We start from the raw sequence: 15,147 nt of genomic DNA on the forward strand, positions 1-15,147 counted from the left end.
GAAAGAAAGATAATAAAGGTATTAGTCTATGAGATCTCAATATTCAGCTCTCATACTCCTTCCAGCCTATGAATCTAGGCTTAAAAATAACACTTTAGGGGGACACCACTATCTGGGAAAAGAAAAAGTGACATTGGCTGGGCTCATGGAAACTAGAACGAGTCTTAGGCCAGCCATTGTCTTTATTTTTAATCTTATTTATCTACTTTTGCGGCACACTCGGTGATGCACAGGAATTACTCCTGACAATGCTGACAAGGGAACATATGGGATGCTGGGAATCGAACTGGGTCAGCTGTGTACAAGGCAAATGCCCTACCTGCTTTCTCTTGCTCCAACCCCCAGTCATTGTCTTTAAAGTCTGTTTCAGGCCCTCCCCACCATCAAGACTCCTTTCTGACCCAGACAAACACCATCTCATCCTCTTTCACAACAGTTAAGAGGCCATCAGCTCAGCCTTTGGGAAGAAAATCTCCTGTTCAACAATGCCACAATCTTATTAATTAGTTGGAGGATGAGCTGAGCCCCTGGGGAAGGGCAAAGGACTGTTTACTTTAGAAAGTGCAGAAAACCTTTATGAGGGACTGTGGGCCATTAAAAGATAATGTTGTTAGCTTGGGGCATTTGCCTTGCTCTTGTAAAATTTCCAAGAAGCATTAATATTTAACTCTCCAAAGGAGCAGGCCAGGAAAAGGACCAATTTGTTTTGCTTCTGCAAAAAAAAAAAAAAAAATGTGGTCAGTCATTCTCAGAGAAGAGATAGATTTTGCTTGGAGATTTATAAGGAAAGTAAGGAATGGAACATTTGTGTTTGTGCCAAAAAGAGCAATTTCATGTTTTTCTTTTGTAAAACCAAAACCAAAACCTAAACACAAATGAATGGTGCCTTTATTGATGCAAAGGAGGGGGTCAGGAAAACATGACAATTAGTCACTGCAAGTCTTGGTGTTTGAGTGAATGCAATTGATTTTTGCCTCTGCATTTACTGAGGAAGCAGTACATTTAAGATTCTCTTGTGGCACAGAAGATGATGACTTTTGGTTTTGCTCTGAGATCGAAGATGACTTCAAAAGTTAAAGGGTTTGCAAACTTCAAGTTTTGGCCTAGGGGTAATTCTGGTTCAGAGTAGGTTGATTACAAAACTGCCCATCTCATTTCCAGGGGAGCAGTTACTGAGAGCCTCGAGTTTCTAATAGGGTCACTTTTGCCTCTGCCCCCCACAGGGCGAGAGCCTCTCTTGGTCTATCTCAGAGCCAGAAAATTCCAGGCTGGAAATTTCACTGGCCCTACCTTGAAGATAAGTCTCCTACTAGCAGGGTATTGCTTTTCACTCCTTTCTGAAGATAAGATTAAGGGCAGAAGTTTCCAACCACCTCAGATGGTGGGGCATCTTGAAAGCCTCACGTAAAAGAAGTCAATATTCCTTGTCAGTGGAACAATTAAGAGTTTCAGGCCAAACAGTGTGACTCAGGTGATTTCTGCCTAGTCCCTGAGGCAGCCTCTATAGCTGCGCAGACTCTGAACTCTAAACAAGTTAAAGGTTTAGACCCTCCACACAACCAAACCAACAGAGTGCAAACCAATAGAGTTTTGTCCTATACCTGATAAAACACAGAGAATTTTAATTTCCTTTCTTTTTGTTTTGTGGTCACATCTGGCAGTATTTAGAGCTTACTCCTGGCTTACTCCAGGATCACTTCTGGTGGGCTCCAAGAACAATACGGGGTGCTGGGGTTTGAACCGAGGACTATTGAGTGCACAGCAAGTATTCCCTGAGCAGGCAGGAAATTTCAGTTCAGGCTTTCGGCTGAAGTACAAATGACAACAGGATAATTTTTACTCATGGTGTAGCCCTGTAGCCCTCAGCTCATCTTTGTTTGGATAACAGCCATACCATATGTGACTTTCCTTTTTCCACACACCATGTGGACCCAACTTTCCATAAATGGGAAAAGTCAGACTTCAAGTGTTCCAAGTACTGGGGAGCCCCTAGTAGCTGTAATTCCTTTAGCATTGTGTGACTTTTATCCAGTGTGGATTAAATTGCATGGGCACCCTCAGCCAACCAGGTTGCCTAGCAACAGCATTCAGGCTTGATAAGTGATAATAGAGACTCCAATATCAAGACACACTTTGTCCCTAGGATTTAACTCAAACTCCACTCGCAGTGTCAGATTTCTATAGTTACTTGACAGTTTCATGGCCAAGAAAAAAGAGGGAGGAAAAAAAAACATCTTTGGTCTCTGATCTCAACCTTCAAGGGAAACAGGTTCAAAGACAGACAGTTGAATTCATGGATTACAGAGAGAATCTGTGCATGGGATTCAGGCACTGAGCTCTGCTTTTTGTAGTCATTTTGAACAGAAACAATAACAATTGTTAACTCACATTGGCCGGTAGAGAAAGCTGAAAGCTAACTGGGGCCACCAGGGGGCGCAGCAGGTCGCACACCAGGAGGTTCCCGCCATCCCTTCTCGGTCTGTGGATGGGCATCTTTTTTCTCACTCATATTTTGGTGATGGGTGACTGCCCATATAATCTGTTGTAGAGATATATCTTTAAGCACTTACATGTCTTGCTATCCCTCAGACACTAAAATACTGCTAGTCTGTCTGTTCCAGCTTGGGATGAGGAGTCAGAGGATGTGGGCACTGGCTGTAACCAGGGTTACCCACAATCCTCAGCACTAGAGTGGACGTGAGCTGTACCAGCTGGAGGGGTCAGCAACCACTGTGTGTGTGTGTGTGTGTGTGGCATAAGGTGGGAAATATAATATGATATAATATAATATAATATAATATAATATATATTATACTTTTATTTCTATAGTAAAGGTAAAGGTAAAGGCCCTCCCGTTGTTCGTCGATTTGCTCGAGCGGGCCCAGTAACATCTCCATTGGAGACTTTGTTGTTACTGTGTCTGGCATATTGAATACATCATGGGGAGCTTGCCAGGCTCTGCCGTGCGGGCGAGATACTCTTGGTAGCTTGCCGAGCTCTCCGAGATGGGCGGAGGAATCGAACTCGGGACGGCCATGTTGGCTGCGTGCAAGGCAAACACCCAACCGCTGTGCTTTATACTTAATATACACTTAATATATATTATTATATTTTATTATGATCACGACCATCCAGTTGTTCATCGATTGCCTCGAGCAGGCCCCAGTAACGTCTCCTTCGTCCTAGTCCGGAGATTTTTTTTTATGTCGCGTGGCCGCAAATGTGGCCGTGTGCTTCCGGGAGCTGGGTTTTATAGTTTCTGGGTCTTCACCAATGATGGGATTATACAGCGCCAGGGGGCTAGTTGGTGGGTGTGACCTCTGCCAACTGGAAGATGGAGGGTCTGGGTGGAGGATGCTCAGCTCCGATCCGAGCAGGCTTGAAGAACTCAGCCCCAGGACCCGCATGCCTTTGTTCCTCTGCCGGTACCTTCATGCCTGTGGAGCGTGGTCTCAGCATGGTGGTGGCTGGTTCTGGAGATCTTCAGCTGCTGGAGCCCTGGTTGGGGTAGGGAGGGAAACTAAACCCACTCCCCTCCAAGCCAGGTGCGGGGGCAGGAGACTCTAGGCTGTTCTCTCTTCCGGGAGCTGGGTTTTATATGGGTTTTATATATTTTATATTTAATATATATTACAAAGTATAATCACTTGATCACTTGACTTCCCATTAATCGTCAATTTGCTCAAGTGGGCGCCAGTAACGTCTCCATTTGTCCCTGTCACATGCTAGTGTAGCCCAATGGCGTCTGTTATAGGCTATAGCCCAATGGCGTCTGTTATAGGCGTCTGTTATAGGCTATTATATATATATATATATAGACTGGGGTGGTAGGGTATTTGCCTTGCATGTGGCTGACCCGACCAATCCAGGTTCAATTCCTTCGCCCCTCTCAGAGAGCAAGCTACCGAGAGTATCTCGCCCGCACTGAAAAGGCTAGCAAGCTACCTGTGACATATTCGATATGCCAAACACAGTAACAACAGGTCTCACAATGGAGACGTTACTGGGCCCACTCGAGCAAATCGATGAACAATGGGAGGACAGTGACAGTGACATTGATATATATATATATATATGTATGTATATATATATATTTGTTTTGATTTTTGTTTTAGGGCAATTTCTGGCTGTGCTCAGGGCAATTTAAAAGAAACTCAAATCCTTGAAAAACCTTATAAAAACTTAACTTCTACAAATATATTGTCTTATCCATGGCGGTCTGGCTCAGGCAAAGAACTCTGAGTTAATCTTTCATTGACTGGACTTTCTTAGTTTTCAGATTACAAAGGTTGATAGCCCAACATTTACTTTGGAGAAACCAAGACTTGACATGCACAACGTGTTGAAAGAATTGTCACTTAGACTATGACCAACTTTTCTTTTTGTTTTGTTTTTGTTTCTGAGTCACACCTGGCAAAGAGTTCAGGACTTAGTCCTGACTCTGCACTCAGAAACTGCTCCTGGTGGTGCTCAGGTGATGTCAGCGCTAGAACCCAGGTTGGCCTTGTGCAAGGCAATGTCCTGTTCACTGTAGTACACCCATGTCTCTCTTTTTTTAAAACTAAAATTATTTTTCTTTTGGCCACACTGGGCTGTACGCAAGACTTATTCCTGTCTCTGGTTTAGGGATCACTCCTGGTGGGTCTTCGGTGCCATTCTTGGTGACAGGAACCCAAGCCGGGTCAACTATGATTGAAACAAGTGCCTTCCCTGGACCTGTTACTCCTTATTGGAGGTAAAATCAATATAGATGGCACATCTTAACTCACTCACCAAAGCTTGACCATTAACCCGAGCTAAAAACTGTAGCACTGTCCTCCTGTTGTTCATCGATTTGCTTGAGTGAACCTGGCAAGCTCCCTGTGATGTATTCGATATGCCAAAAACAGTAACAACAAGTCTCACAACTTGTTGTGAGACATTACTGGTTCCCATTCGAACAAATCGATGAACAACGGAGGACACTGCTACAGTGCTACTTACTAAAATATTAAGTATGATTAAGTCATTCCTCATATTTCAGTAGAACGCTAAAGTTCTTTCCATGCACAAAAATAGCAGTTGTCTTTTGTCTTTTTAAAGAATTATTTCTTAGATAGCATCCTTTTGATCTGATTTGCATCACTTCCTATCTTTGCCATTTTGCATTTGGAGTTCTAAGACTTTCCTTCTTGGATCAGGAGGTTTTTTAAAATTTTTTTTTACTTTTCTCTGTTGAATGTTCTATATATCTTATCATGTTTAAAATTTTTTAAATTTACACTCAGCTGGTCTATACATACTATAGAAGCAATTTGAGAAGCATTGTGCCTTTAGTGTTTTCACTTTCTGAGAATTTTTGAAATTCCTTTTTTTTTTTGGCCTCCCTGGTAGCCTTGATTAGGTTTCAGTATTCTCTACTGGCCAATGAGAGTTAATATTTGTTCTTTTTTTACATGCAGTTTGTTATATCTCCAATTTATTGTTATTTCCAATATTGTTCTCTTTTCCTTATACATATATATATGTGCATATATATGTGTGTATATATATATGTATATATATATATATACAATTCCTAATCATCTTATTTCCTGTCACCTGGACAAAGAAGGAAACAACATATCCTGCTATATATAATTCAACAGGCTACAATAACCAGAGAATTCTTGTTAAATTTGAGTTATTAGGATCCTAGAATGATTAATCTGGTTCCTATATTGTGAGGAGTAGAAGTAGCTGAGGGAAGAAAATGTCATCAAGTGTTTATTTGGTGCATTCTTTTCTTTCTTTCTTTTTTTTCTTTCTCTTTCTTTTTAACCTTTTGGGGAGCGATAGCACAGCCGTAGGGCGTTTGCCTTGCACGCAGCCAGCCCAGCTGAGCCAGGTTCGATTCCTTCGGCACTCTCTGAGAGCCCACCAAGCTACCGAGAGTATCTTGCCAGCACGGAAAAGCCTGGCAAGCTACCCGTGATGTATTTGATATGCCAAACACAGTAACAAGTCTCAAAATGGAGACGTTACTGGGCCCGCTGGAGCAAATCCATGAACAATGGGAGGACAGTGTTTGTTTTTTGTTTGTTTGGGTCATACCTGGTGATGCACAGGGGTTACTCCTGGCTCTGCATTCAGGAATTACTCCTGGTGGTGCTCAGGGGACCATATGAGATGCTGGGAATCGAACCCAAATCAGCCTCATGCAAGGCAAATGCCCGACCGGCTGTGCTATCACTCCAGCTCCAGTGCATTCATTTCTTACTTTAGAAGATCTTATATCTTGCTGCTAAGTGTATCATGAAACTTTTTTTTTTTGTAGTACTAAGCTTTAGTTTTACTAAACTAAATGGACACTAGATGGCTCTACAAAAGCATATATATTTAGAACGTTTAATTTAATGAAAGAACTTCAGAGCATTATAGTCTTAACACTTAAGAAGGGCTTCCTCCTGGCTCTGTGCTCAGGCATCACTCCTGGCAGGGTTTGGGGACCAAGTGGGCTGCTGGGGATGCAACTCAGGTCAGTTGTGTGCAGGACAAGCTTATTTACTGTACTATCTGTCTCTTTGGCTCCTGAAAAAGTTCCTCAAATGAGAAAACCCAACTATTTCAATAAGAGTTAGTTTCCAGAGAAAACCAGAATTTAGAATTACACATTAGGCCATGGGAAAAAAAAATCTTGTGTGTGATAACATAGTTTTCATGTCTAAATTAAATAGTTTTGTTGAGTTCCACTTTCTAATGTAATGGCAATTATCTTAGTCTTTAACAGATAGATTTTACACAATTTTTTTTCTACTTCTTTTTACAGTATTTAAAAAGAGGTTGCACAGGAATTAGTACAAAAGTAGTAGCCACATATTTTCAGTTTAGAATTGGCAAAAGGATTAATTGCTGTCCCTTCTTGGTACACTGATTTTAAAATCACAATGTAAATATAAGGAGAATGTTGCCATTTATTTCAAAACTTAAAAATTTAAATGCTGTTATATGAAGCATTTTTTCCCTTTGGAGAAAATTATTATGATTATCATGATTCCATTATTCTGTATTGGGCTGGAGTGATAGTACAGTGGCTAGGGCGTTTGCTTTGCACGTGGTCGACTTGGGTTCGATTCCCAGCTTCCCATATGGTCCCATATGAGCACCTCCAGGCGTAATTCCTGAGTACAGGGCCAGGAGTAACCCCTGTGCATTGCCGGGTGTGACCCAAAAAGCAAAAATAAAAAAAAAAAGAATGAAGAAGGAAGGAAAGAGTGGACGGCAGCAGGGAGAAGAGACAAAGGAAAAGCAATGGGGCCAGGTCAGGGGTTTAGGGTACAAAGTTGATGTTAGGGAATAATAATAAGGGCCCTCCCGTTGATCATCGATTTGCTCGAGCGGGCCCAGTAACGTCTCCATTGGAGACTTTGTTGTTACTGTGTCTGGCATATCGAATACTCTCGGTAGCTTGCCGGGCTCTCCGAGAGGGGCAGAGGAATCGAACTCGGGTCGGCCATGTTGGCTGCATGCAAGGCAAATGCCCTACTGATAGAGCTAAATATACAAACTACAGCGTCAGCATCACTGAAATAAAGAAACCCAAACATTAACAACCCAACTTAGAAAGGTGCCTGTCAATAGGGCAGGGGGGAGGGTTTTTTCGTGTGGGGAATACGGGAGGGAACCTGGAAACCTTGGTGGAGGGGAGTTGACACTGGTGGTGGGATTGCTGCTACACTATTGTGTGTCTAAAACTCAACTATGAACAGCTCTGTAAATAGTGGTGCTTTCATAAAAAATAAAATAAAAAGTCAACAAGGTTATTCATTATTTTAATTAATTGAATGAATTATTATCTTATTGTTTTCTTTATGGGACATACTCTGCAGTGCTCAAGGCTTACTTCTGACTCTGCACTCAGTGTTCACTCCTGGTGGAGCTGAGGGGACCATACAGGGTGTTGGGGATTGAACCGCACGCAAGACAATTGTGCTATGTGCTGTTCTACCTCTCTGACCCTTCATCATTTTAAAAAAAAAAATTTATTAGTGAAGCACCATGAGGTACAGTTGTAGACTTACAAATTTTTGTGCTTGGGTTTCAATTATACAATGATCAAACACCCATCCCTCCACCAGTGCCCATTTCTCACCACCACGGGTCCCAGTATCTCTCCCACCCCCCTTCCCCTCCATCCCACCCTGTCTCTGTGGCAGGGCATTCCCCTCTGTTCTCTCTCTCCTTTTGGGTGTTGTGGTTTGCAAGAGAGGCATTGAGTGCAAATCATGTTTGGTCTATAGTCTACTTTCAGCCTTCTTCTCCCATCCTGGGAGGATCCTCCCAATACCCTTTATTTGGTGCTCCTTTCTCTATCTGAGCTCCCTTTCCCCCCAGCATGTGTAGCTGGCCTCCAAGCCATGGAGCAAAACTCCTGGTACTAATCTGGGTCACTCTTGGGTGTTAGTCTCCTATTTTGTTACTTTATGTTCCCCAGATGAATGCAATCTTTCTATGTCTATCCCTCTCTTTCTGACTCATTTCTCATAACATGATACTTTCCATGTAGTACCACTTGTATGTAAATTTCATGACTTCATCTTTCTAACCTCTACATAGTGTAGACATACCAAAGTTTCTTTAACCAGTCATCCGTTCTCGGGCACTCAGGTTTTTTCCAGATTCTGGCTATTGTAAACAGTGCTGCAATGAACAAACAAGTGCAGATGTCACTTCGACTATACTTTTTTGCCTCTTTGGGATATATTCCCAGGAGTGGTATTGCTGGGTCAAATGGGAGCTCAATTTCTAATTTTTTGAGAATTGTCCATACTGTTTTCCAGAAGGGCTGAACCAGTCGGCATTCCCACCAGCAGTGGCCCTTCATCATTTTAATTTCAATTTAAAATGTGATGTGTTCTGGGGAATATATTGGAGGTGGGGAATGGGCACTGGTGGAGGGATGGGTACTCAATCATTGTATAACTAAAATCCAAGCACAGAAATTTGTAAGGTCAACAACTGCACCACATGGAGTTTCACTAATTAAAAAAAAAAAAGAAAAGAAAATAAATTTACTATTAAAAAAATGTGATGTGTATCTTTTTCTTAGTTTCTTTGGCATTATATACGAACTTTTCTTATAGAGCACGCCACAGGGCAGTTACTTGAAGGGATGATATAAAAATATTTATTAATCATTTTGTATAGAATTAAGAGACTGAGCAATAGCACAGCAGGTAGGGCATTTGCCTTGTACACAGCCGATCCGGGTTCGATTCCTCTGCCCCTCTCGGAGAGCCTGGCAAGCTACTGAGAGTATCCTGCCCACATGGCAGAGCCTGGCAAGCTCCCCGTGGTGTATTCGATATGCCAAAAACAGTAACAACAAGTCTCACGATGGAGACGTTACTGGTGCCCGCTCGAGCAAATTGATGAACAATAGGAGGACAGTGCTATAGTGTTTTTGTATAGGAATTAGCCTGTTAGGAGAAACACAGTTGCAGATGATGGAAGTCAAATGGTACTTGCTATTTGAATATCAGTTTTTATGGCACGCATATCCTACTTGTCTTGAAACTGTGACTAATTCAAGGGCAAAAATTGTATATGTCTGATTTTGGATCTCAAGTTATTTGGTTGTATTTGCCTTATAATAGGCACCTAAATCCTATTTTAAAAAAATTTCTTTTTTGGGGTAGAGGCACACCCAGTGATGTTCAGGGATAATTCTTGTCAGTGCTCAGGGGAACATATGCAGTGATGGAACCCTGGTCAGCTGTATGCAAGGCAAGCGCCCTAATCAGGATACTGTCTCTCTGGTCCCTCAGTTACCCTATTTTATTTTATTTATTGATTTTATTATTATTATTTTTTAAAATTTTTATTAGTGAAACACCATGAGGTACAGTTGTACACTTACAAATTTTTGTGCTTGGGTTTCAGTTATACAATGATTAAGTACCCATCCCTCCACCAGTGCCTATTTCCCACCTCCAATGCTCCCAACATGCCTCCCACCCCCCACCCCCCAACCCACCTCACCCCTATGGCAGGGCATTTTCTTTTCTTCTCTCTCTCCCTTTGGGTGCTGTGGTTTGCAAAAGAGGCATTGAGTGGTTATCATGTCCGGCCTATTGTCTATTTTCAGCATGCATCTCTCATCCTGGGGGGGGGGTCCTCCTAACACCCTTTATTTGGTGCTCCCCTCTCTATCTGAGCTGCCTTCTCCCTCAGCATGTGCGTATGGCCTCCCAGTCATGGAGTGAACCCGCTGGTACTTATCTCGGCTATTCTTGGGTGTTAGTCTCCCAATTTGTTATTTTATATTCCCCAGATGAATGCCATCTTTCTATGTCTGTCCCTCTCTTTCTATCAGTCATCCTATTTTAGATGAGTAAATAATTTTCAATTTTCTTAATACTTTATTTATTTGTTTTCTTTTTGGATCACACCTGGCGATGCACAGGGGTTACTCCTGGCTCTGCACTCAGGAATTACTCCTGGCTGTGCTTGGGGGACCATATGGGATGCTGACAATCAAACCTGGGTCGGCCACGTGCAAGGCAAACGCCCTACCCACTGTGCTATCATTCCAGCCCCCTAATTTTCAATTTTTGACCTTAACATTTGACATGTGGATGTGCTCAGTGCATGTAATGTGTTGCACAAGCCTGTACTCAGAAAGAAGGGCCTAACACTTCCCATTTTTGGAAGGAAACTGTAAACCCCGGGGACTAGCTGTGATTCCTCAGGTCCTGGAAACTCATTAATTTCCAATGATCTTTTATTTCTTCTTTATAGAGTTCATTATAGCATAAAAGTTGAACTACTTAAATTTCTTTTTCTTTCATCTTCTACTTTTTTTTTAGCAAAAAAGTGTTTCAAGGGCAAAAAACTCATTATTTCTTTAAACTTATTTTATAAGCTATGGCATTTCCAGTTATGGTTAAAAAAAATAAATAAGCCAGTGTAGGCTTAAGTCTTATCAGCATCTCAGGGCTTTCCTTGCTTAATCTCTTCTTGACAGTTTGTCCAGTCTCTGATTATCTAATCATATTGCTCGGTGATTTTGATTCTCCCAAGTCCAGGATGGCTGAGCCATCATTTTGAATTTATCTTGGAAGCAGTTATAAGAAGAAAAAGAAACACTGTGTATCAAAAACAGGGAAAAAAAACCCAAACATGGCCAACTCATATTGGTTAAAACTCTTCAAATAATAAAAATAGTACCATAATTTGTGCAAGCTTTAGTTAAGTGCCTTTTTCACCAGAATGCCTTCATTGCGATACCAATGACAGGATTAGGGTGGTATTAAAATGGTTATATGAAGACAGGAGCTCCAAACCAAAGTTTAGAAACTATGTCTTTTCTTTTCTTTCTTTTTTTTATAATATCTTTTTTTTTTTTTTTTTGGTCACACCTGGTGATGCACAGGGGTTACTCCTGGCTCTACACTCAGGAATTACTCCTGGTGGTGCTCAGGGGACCATATGGGATGCTGAGAATTGAACTTGGGTCGGCCGCGTGCAAGGCAAACGCCCTACCTGCTGTGCTATGAACTAAGAAGAAACTATGAAACTATGAATTTTCAACGAGTCTGAGTAGCTTTACTCTCTTTGGTTTTGATTGTGTAATGTGAGGTCATTCTACAACAATGATCCTTACCCCCTTTGTTGTTGATTGAATAACCTAAGGTCATTTTATCCATGTCTATTCTAATTACCGTAGTTAGATGTTCTATAATGGAAACATGTATATTTTAAAAAGAGAACATTTTCCCCATTGTACAATGTATTATCTCTTGACTATAGCCAGTTCTTTGTAATTTGAATTAGTATCTTGTTTGGGAGCTCAAACATGGTAATGAATGTGTGGCAGTGCTTCTAAAAGGTGCCCAGGATGTATTGAGACTATCGGTTCTGGAATCCATAGGCCAGGATTGAGATCCTGGCCCTCACTGTAGTGACTGAGTACCACAGGACAGGTTACTTTCTTTGGGACTGAGTATTCTGGTGTTTAAAGTAGGATTTAGTGATATACATAGATCCAGAGTTTAATAAAGCGCTCAGCATAGGACTTGCAGCATAGTAAGCTTAAAAATAAATATTAGATTGAAAAGTGAAAATGCAAAGACAAGAATAGAGACATACATACAAATTAAACCAGTATTCTCTCCAGCAAAAGTATGTGGGTAGTGTTTTATTTAGATTTAATTTCTTATGAGTTTTGTTCCTTGATACTGATTGCTTCGTCTGTTTCCTCCTCTCTTATACACACCAGACTGTGATGATGGCAAATGAACCTTGTGACTTCTCTAGTTATTGCCTACCTCCTTCCACTTCAGTGTTAAACTCTTTGCTTGATTGGACTCTGATGTCTTAGGTCCTTCCTGCTATGAGATATCAAGCATCTTTCTTGTGAAATATTTTTTGATTCTTTCGTACTTCTGTTTACACCTCTTGAGTTACCTGCCCTACTCATATCTTGTCTTCTATTTCTGATCATCTCTCTCCTTGCAAGCAAACCCCTAATGGTCATAGTGACTCAGCATTTTCTCAAAAGTTCCTCTCATAGAAGGTCTTTGGGTGTGGAGTGTGTGTGTGTGTGTATGTTTTGTGTGGCTTATTTGTGAAGGACTTTAGATGTCCAGGAAGAGTATATTGGACAACATAAAATAGAATACATTATATTTACCCCCTTACCGGCCCCCCCCCAGAATCCTTCCAGCTATAGGAAAAGATATTTTTGCTCTTCGCTCGAATTGGCCCACTCTCTCCACAGGCTCCCAATTCACTAATTTCTTTCAAATCAAAGCCTTGGAGCTCCATTTTCTCCAACTCTATTATTTATAACAATCTATTTTTCTCTCTTTTTTAATCTGTTCTGGTCACAAGGATTTGTTTTTCTAAAGAAAATTTTTCTCTTTAAGAGAAATAAGTTGCTAGTTTTAAAATATTATACCGTTACCATGCTTAAAATATAAATAAGCAGTAATTCTTGCTTTTTTACAGTGACAGTTTATTCTCAATAGAGTGATATTTAAAAAACCTTCTGCTAAGCTCTCAACTCACTGGCAATGTTTATTAGACCCCAAGGACCTGCAGGATTATTTCTTTGAGTCCATGACATTGTCTTCTCTCCCCTTCATTCACCTCCAGTGATACTAACAGTTTTGTTGTTCTTTGAACCCAAAATCTAACAGTCATCACTTGGTCACGTGACATCCCATTACTCATCGATTTGCTTGAGCAGGCGCCAGCAACGTCTCCATTTCTCCCTGTCCCGTGCTAGTGTAGCACCATAGCATCTACTGTTCTAGGAACACGAAGAGCCTCAAACCGATCATTCAGGGTCTTGACGAAGAAGTCTGACCATCTTGTAGGTGGGCGGCCATGCGATCTTTTGATGTCCTGTGGAATCCAGTCAGTAATGGCTCTAGTCCAGCGGTCATCTCCAAATCTCATTACTTGTCCAGTCCATCTGATTTTTGACACCTTGGCAAATGAGACAGCGTCCCTGATTCTTGACCGGTGACGAAGGTCAGGACTCCGATTCTTTCTCTCACTTGAGTGAAATGTGGTACTCCAAGCATAGCTCTTTTGATTCCTCTTTGGGAGACCTGAATAGCATTCTCATCCTGTTTTTGTAGGCATATGTTAATGCAGGAATAACAGTAGAATCGAAGACATGTTCCCCGAGCCAGAGGTTCTTTATCCTCTTAGCTATTTCTTCGACGCTCTTGAAGGTCTTCCGAGCCGCTCTCTTCCTCCTGCGCAAGTCAGGTACCAGGTCATTTGTCATGTTGACTTCTCGACTTAGGTACACATAACTGTTGCATTTGGAGATGTTCATTCCATTGTCAGGAACAAGAGCGTTTCTCATAAACATTGTCTTTGTTAGATTCAGCTGTAGTCCAAACTTTTCACACTCATGGTTGAAGTCAGCCAGCATGTGTCCCGCTTGGCTAATGTTTGGTGTTATTAGAATGATGTCATCAGCAAAGCAGAGGTGGTGTAGTTGCCGACTGTCTATCTTCACTTCCATTCCTTCCCATTCCAGTCGTCACATGATGTTCTCGAGGGTGACTCTGAAGAGTTTGGGTGAAATGGTATCACCCTGCCGAGCCCCTCTCTTGACATGGATGATCACTTCCTTGCAGAATGGTGAGATCCTAGTAGTGAGTCCGTAATACAGCTTATGGAGGATCCTGATGTATTGAGTTTGAATGCCCTGATTGACTAGGGCTTCTATGACCACTTCTGTCTCAACAGAATCAAAGGCCTTTAAATCAATGAACGTTAGGCAGAGTGGCATCTTGAACTCCTGAGAAATCTCAATGACCTTGGCTATCATGTAGATATGGTCGATCGTGCTGAATCCTTTGTGGAACCTGGCTTGCTCGCATGGTTGTCCTTTATCTAGTGTTCTGCCAATCCTACTTAGGATGACTCAAGAGAACAGCTTGTAGACAACAGACAACAGGCAGATGGTGCGATAGTTGCCAATGTTGTGGATGTCTTCCTTCTTTTACAGTAGTATAATCCTGCTGGTTTTCCATTGGGACGGAGCTTTGCATTCAAACAGGTAGCGTGTGAAGAGGTGAGCCAGCATATTGATGAATACTTATGGCAGGTTCTTCAGGTGTTCAGGTCTAACCTTGTCTGGGCCGGGTACTGTTCACTTCTTTACCGACGAATTGGAATCTTGGATTTCGGAAGGGAGACTTTGGGAATGACATATCCATCCTACAGAATTTGGTATGTGGGTAGGTGGATGTGGCTATGGAAGAGATCTGAGTAGAAGTCATGGGTAACCTTCTCCATTGTACTTCTGTAAGATGTGATAGATACATCAGGATGTCGGAGGGCAGTCATCTTGGTCTTGTAGTTGGTGAAGGACAGGTGGACTTTGCGAATGCTTTTCCTGACTTCTGCCGCATCTACCAGCACTTCTGTTCTCTCTTTGAGGTCTTCCTTTATAGCATCACTGCACTGCTTTGTGTGCTCGGACGTTTTCTTGTGGTTGCCTGAGGTTTGCACCAAGGTACGTTAGCGATTGAGCTCAAGGATTTTTGAAGACAGCGTCTTTTTTTTCTTTTTTTTTCATTTTTTATAATTTTATTTATTGAATCACCATAAGAGCAGTTACAAAGCTTTTGTGTCTAAGTCTTGGTCATACAATGAAACACC

This window comes from Sorex fumeus, unplaced genomic scaffold (assembly GCF_029834395.1).
Source record: "Sorex fumeus unplaced genomic scaffold, SorFum_2.1 ptg000002l, whole genome shotgun sequence".
NCBI lineage: Eukaryota > Metazoa > Chordata > Mammalia > Eulipotyphla > Soricidae > Sorex > Sorex fumeus.